The following is a 7,287-nucleotide window of genomic DNA, read 5'->3' as shown; positions in this document are numbered from 1 at the left end:
CATTTACATGTATTTGTATAATTTACAAAAATACAGCAATAGAAAAGACCTTTTAAATCCTGATGTACCCTGCTAGATTATCATAAGTTATCTTATTAAGATTGGAAAGGGTAAACCACCAAAATGAAATTCATAGTGACAACAAAATACAAAAACTCGCGGTATAACCAGTCTTGCGTTGTTTAAAGGGACAAAGTCGGCCATTTTTCATGAATTTTGTTTGATATCAGATACTACGTATATTGATTGACATATTGAAAGATACTGAATGAATGGGTGACCATGCATATATTCGCCCCCGGTTTTTAACAGGGTAAGCGAAACCATCGCCATAATGAATTAATGGTCATGACAAATAATTCATTATCGCGATGTGTTCATTTAATTTGTCTAAAACCGGGGTCAAATGCATGGTCACCCATTCATTCAGTATCTTTCAACATATCAATCAATATAAGTAGTATCTTGTATCAAACAAAATTAATGAAAATGGTCGACTTTGCCCCTGTAAGTTGGATAGGTATCATGACATGGTTATCACAAGGATATCTGAGTCGGCAGAATTTGAAAGTACATTGGAAGAACGCGAGAGGCTGAGACGAAAGTGTCAGAGGGGGATCTCCCCTATCTTGCATGGAAAAATTTGAGAATTGACGTGTGCAATTGTGTAGTCAGGTGCAATCTAAGGTTTTTTTTAATTTGCTTGTTTCCTAAGTAAAACTGTAAGAACACCCTAGGTGAGAGCCCGAGAGGGGGTGTCCCCCCTCTCGCAACGCAAATTTCGAGAAATTTATGTTTTTTGATGGTGCAATCTCAGAGGAGTTTCAATTAGTTTTCGGTAAAATTGCTTAAAAATGACAGTGAACAATATACTCTTATGACATTTTAGTATGACTAGTGTTTGAGTCAATATAAAAAACCCAAAAAATGACAAAGTTAAAACAGTTATCGGTTTGCCAGAGATTGAAGACCGTAATAAGATGTAGAAATGGAAAATCTGTGTCAATTCGCCTGCTGCCAGCTTCCAATGAAAAGCCTTAAGGCAATTAAAATATATGTTTCTGTGATAACAATGGATGGATTCACAAGAGAAGGATGTCCCCCTCTCGCATCAACATTTTAAGAAAATTGACGTGTGCATGGTGCACTTTAAGAGTTGTTTCAATTTATTTTGCACGAAAAATGAGTACCCCCCTTCTTCCTCTCCAATTGTGAGTACCCCCTTCAAGTTTTCAATCTTTGAGTGGTCCCGTTCACATTCTTCCGACCCCAAGCCGTAAATAATGACGGCTTCCTAAACTCTGTCTCTCTCTTACTCTTTCAGATTACATGACTTCCTTACTGACGAGTCATGCAAAATTTGCCAATTAGTTTTGTACAGCCTTAAAATTGAACATCAAACATCACTTCTTGGTCTTTTGGCCAGAGGTCCATATATCTTTCTTTCCTGAATTTGACTTTGTTTGTGTACCGTCTATTTAGTGTCTGTTTTGTGCTGTTTTGTGTCTATGTTTACAACTATTGTCTTACGAATTCTGACCTAGTGTTATTGGATTGGTATCATTGCGATTATTGAAAGATAGATTATGCAAATATGTCAGATTCATTATATATTTTGAGAGTCTTTTCCAACTCTCAAGTCCACACACCACATACACCTCCTGGCAATATGATTTTTGGGCAGTTCCATCGCCAGTGTTTCTCATAGTTTCTTTCCTCGATATCATGTTTGCTATAACCTAGTAAGTTTTAGGACCTGCATAGTTTCAACGTCTCTGTATCTGCCCCTACTGAAAAATCGTGGATTAAAATGCTACTGTTCATGAATCAAACTATAATGTATTCACCTATGACATAAAGAAAAGCCACTGCTTTCCTTGTACGATTTCCGACATCCGTACATTCGTATGCACCTCCGTCGTCTATAGAAGTACTGAGGATTCGAAGATTATACACATCTCCTTCGCCTACGACTTCAAAGCGTTCTGTATATGGATCCTGTATAACATCTTGATGTGCTACCAAGCTGTTTCCACGATACCATACTTTAAAGACAGGGGCGACGTTATAGGTGCAGTTAAATTGCGTAGTGCTTCCAGGTAGTACCAGAGTGTCAACTGGTTTGACGATGAATGCTGCTGCATTTCTGAAATCTAGAGTACTGATATATATTAGTCTGCAGTTGGATAACAAAGTATGCACTTGTTGTTGACTTTTTGAAATTATTATTTATAGGACTGTTTTGTTATGGCGAGTTACACTTTCTTTAGAAATTGGTTGCATGAACAGTTTATAAACTTTCCCATGCTTATCCTGCTCAATAATGAACGATGATAAACAATGCAATGTCACTGCCTTTTCTTAAAATTCAAACGCCATCAACTTCCATAACAAGCATGCAAACAGCTATTACATCCCAACTTTTCCCCACACAGAAACTGGGCAATTTGGATTATTCATACCTATCTTAATCCTACTGTTCGTAATGTTTATGTCGTAAACACATCTATCGCACACTTTTAACACCTTTCCGGGTTCTTGAACCCGGTTGGTCAAAATTGGCTGTTCTGGCCTTTTGATCACCCCTCTTAAAATGCTTGGATAGTTGACTTGGAAAACAATTAAATTAAAAGTTTCATTAGCAATAAAGCCAAACACGGGAAAACACAGAAAACATGGCTCATTACGCGTTCTCAGTAGGTGAAAAAGTCAAGGCCCCGATGACTGTTACTGGTGGACAAACTGTGCAGTGAAGAAAATAGTTGCAGTTGAAGAAGGACCGCTATGTTGTGACAGATAATCATTTTTACTATTACTTAGGGTCAATGTCAAAAGAACGGTGTCGGATACTTTATTTCTAGTCATATAGCCAAATTTACTAACATGACAAAAAGAAAATGACATCGAATAATATCAATCATAAGTGTGGTTTTCTGTCCTTATTTACTGTCAAAAAACACTAGAAACATTGAATCTCAAGCAGTTTTTTATGTTTTCGTTTCCGGCCTAACGGCCAGTACAGGGCAGATAGGCATATTCTCTTCCGGACCACCCCGGCCGCTTCCGCGGACACACGATGCCTTGGGGCAGCTTCTTCTACGTTGCACGTTGCACACCCTCTCAAAACCTTGTCACTCACCTATATATTTTATTGAGTAAATGCGAATATATTTTCAAAGAGGAGACTCGCAGTCCAGCTGCTGTGATGTACTTTAAGAAAATTAAGACGTTTACAGGAAAATTCAGTTTAGGCTACCCTCGGCTTTTCCAGTAACCGCGAGTTACTGGTAGTGGTAGCCTGCGGTAACTTATGCACTCAAATACGATCACGGACGTACCACGCACGTACAAATACCACGATAGTAAGCTTACGATGTTGTGTGGGCCGCTGTGTGCATGTTTCATTCACAGCGTTACCGACGAACATATCACTGCACACGGGCACGAGCTTTCATAGGCGGCTTCAAATTGTCCTTTTCCAATGAACGTTAGTGTTGTATTTGTCGTGACATGTGTGGAACCAACTAATTTGTCATGCTTTGTAAAGAGTAAGTGACATGTGTGGAACCAACAAATTTGTCCGCATGCTTTGTAAAGAGTAATTTTAATTCATTGCTCTTGTGTGGGGGGTTGTCAACCTGATGTAATCGCAAATCCTCAGATTTCCATCTGATATAAGTATGTACGTAAACAAGAAAAGTAAACTCATGAATTTTAATAGACGTGGTGGCTATGACCAATTTCAGCCAGATTGGTCACAGCCACCACGTCTAAGTCTGTGTGGGGAAAAGTTGTCATGTATAACAAAGTATACGTCATAAATAAACTTGGTAGCAATAATATTGAAAATGTTGATTGTGAGAAACTTCTTGGTGTTACTATTCAGAGTGATTTGTCTTGGCATCTCATTTGAGAGATGTCCATAATATTGTGAAGAAAATCAAATGTAAACTATATCTCTTGGCCAGAATAAGGCCATTTCTACCAACCTCAGCGAGGCGCCAGTTTTACAATTGTTTTATTTTACCCTATTTTGACTATTGTCTTAGTATTTGGGGTTGTTGTAGTCAGAAGGATATGGATCGTTTAAACGGTCTTTTAAAACGGGCAATGAGATTAATTTTGGATTGTGACTCTGGCACTCCCTCTGTGGAAATGTTTACTCGTTTGAAATGGTATCCACTATCCTATCGTTACAAGTATAAATTAGTTGTGTCTGTCTACAAAGCTCTTTTTGGCATGGCTCCATCTTATATCCGGGACATGTTAACATTGTACGATGCACAAAGATCTTTAAGATCTGTTTTAATGAAACTTTAAAAGTACCATTTGCCAGAACTGAATTGCTGAAACAATCTTTTAGAGTATCTGCTCCGAGGTTTTATAACGAGTTGCCCACATCAATAAGAGGCTGTACAAGCCTTTCAATTTTTAAACGTGCTTGTTATAAATTTTATTTACAAAGTTTTACTGATGCTGTCACCTTCTGATCATTTTATGTTGTTGTCGATTTTGTTGTGTTGCTGTATGTTTTATGTTTTTTAACTTTGCTGTGCTGTTGTTTGTTTTTGTTTTCTAACTTTCTTTGTGCTCGACCCTTGTGAAAAGAGGCGTATACCTATCAAGGCTATCGAGTTGAAATAAAGATTATTATTATTATTATTATTATTATTATCTTTAGAATAACCTTACTAATATTCTCTTTTTCAACCAACATATTCACTAGATTGTACAAAAATCGTTTAAATTACTTGTTTTAAACAAATAACTTGTCCTGCTTTAAATAAGATATGTACCATATGCAAGATGTAACCGTGGGTATTTTTCAAATATATTGTCCTATGGAAGAAATTTCTCATCAGCAAAACTAATAAAAATAAAATAAAAAATGGTTTATTGTAAGCACTCAAAAGGTGACCGACGGTCAAAAAGTATGAGTTACAGGGAAATAAAAAGAAGTATTACATCTAAAAAACACTTACTGAATAATATAAAATAAAACAAATTATTGCGTGTAAAAACACTGACAGAGTAAAATAAAATAAAACAAAGTATTACATCTAAAAACGCTGACTGATAAAATGCAGAGAGATAAATGCGTTGTTGAAATAAGAAGACTGAGCATTACAAAATCATGATGACTGATTGTTCAATCTAATACAATGTACAATGGGGCTATTTTCCATTCGTGTTGTCCTACATTTAAAGGTTAATCTATTCTTATGTCGGGTCTCGTAACCATGTGAATGGATATTTGGCACTAAGTGATGTAGCTTGTGGTGTTCATTTGTTACTTCAGACCCAAATTTTCTACAAATTTGTTTACGCCTGTCTTCTAAACTCACAATGCCCAAACATTTTAAAGCATCGTCATAGTGAGTGAAAGGCAAGATAATTCTAAGTGCTCTTTTCTGGACACTCTCAATCGCCATTTTCAATTTCTCGGTGAGCCAACCTTCCCAAACTATGCAAGAAAATTCCAGACATGATCTAATAAGTGAAATGTAAATCCGTTTTAGGTCCTCCGTTGTTGCCCCATATCTACATAATACTCTCATTAAATGTAATCTCTTACTGGCTTTAGATATAATATCATCAATGTGTGAATCCCATTTAAGCGTGTCAAGTAATGTAAGACCAAGACTTTGTATGAAGTTACAACTTCTAAAGCAACGTTGTTGATGTTCAGTGGAGGAATGAATATTTCAGATTTTGAAAAAACTATTCTCATTTCTTTACACTTTTAATGTTCAGTTCCATCTTGTTTCTCTGAGACCATTTGTAAATTTCATCAAGGTCTGACTGTAGAGTTGAATTTGTAATATTCTTGTGGCAGAAGTGTTCTGATATGGTTGTGTCATCCATAAAGATAAAGTGAGAGTTCCTGATTATAGTATGAAGATCATTGACCATAAGTACAAACAAAATTGGTCCAAGTTTAGTACCCTGAGGTACTCCGGCGATAACAGTTCTCCAACTTGATATAGCGTTATCTATCACAACTCGTTGCTTTCTGTTAAAAGGAAGTGGGCAACCCATTTGATTAAATTTATATTGATTCCTAGCTTAATCAATTTAGACAAAAGAAAAGTATGGTCAATTTTATCAAAAGCTTTGCTGTAATCGAGATAGCATATTCTGACCTGAAAGGTGTTCAGAGAGGATTTGTCAAATAGTTACGCTTTAAACAAATCCTGTTGTTGAATCGTTGTAATTATATATCGCCCTTTATGTAATCCAACACCATTTTATGTTAAGAGTGAAAGTATAGATTTGTAATGTATGCATAACTGTGAATTTTAAAATTGACTTTTCTGATATTCTATCAGTGCTTACTTGTCCGGCTAATCTTAGCAAGTACTCATTTTACAACGTCGTTTCACAGTATTATGAGGTTATTACGAAAATACCGCAAAGGATGCACGAGGACATTGGCGCAGCGTATCGCCCGACGCGAAGCGGAGGGCGATGCGAGGCCCCAATGTCCGAGTGCATCCTTTGTGGTATTTTCGTAATAACCTTATTATTATACATCTTACATTCCTTATCGGGGCATCAAAATGTCGGAGTAGTGACCGTTTTCGCGCAATGTCAACAATTTTTCTTCCGATTTTATCGCGCCAGTGTGGAACGCTACCTCGGACGCGCTTCTGCAATACTTGTTCTGGCACTCGTCCAATGGGTCCCTTGAAACCGTTCTACAGTGAACGCGCAGATACAGCCGCAGGGAATGGGGCGCCTTGAAACCGTGCCGTACGGAACGGACGCGAGTTCCGTACGGCTTTTTTAGCGCACGCTAAATTCTATTGTTCTCGATGGTAGATGTATAATAATACATATTATACCACTCCAGGTCATGTGACATATTGTTCTTGCCATCCATTTATCCCTGAAAACACGACTGCCACCTATTGTTCTTATGCAAATTAGTCATTGGTCATACTTTTATTCATATATAAATAAGTAATCACCACACTTTAATGAAAGAAAATAATTATCATATCACCACACCTATGGTCAGGAACTGATCATAAGTGTGGTGATTACAACTATAACAGCACACCTACTCGTGCGATTAACTATACTAATTAACAGTAGGTTCAAATTGCCAACGGTCTTTGATTCCCCACCATAAACGCTCGGATTTACTAAAATGTCTTCCAGTCGCGTTAGAATTTGAATATAACTACAGAGTTCGATCGGAAGCAGCTTCGCGCTGACCCTTGGCAGTCTGTCTGCGTTTTTGCGGCCGAAAAACTAAAAAGTGGCATTTTCTGGAGCGTGTGC

Source organism: Ptychodera flava, chromosome 3 (assembly GCF_041260155.1).
Source record: "Ptychodera flava strain L36383 chromosome 3, AS_Pfla_20210202, whole genome shotgun sequence".
Taxonomy (NCBI): Eukaryota; Metazoa; Hemichordata; class Enteropneusta; family Ptychoderidae; genus Ptychodera; species Ptychodera flava.
The sequence above is the reverse complement of the archived record's forward strand: the minus strand, read 5'-3'. Positions refer to the sequence as shown.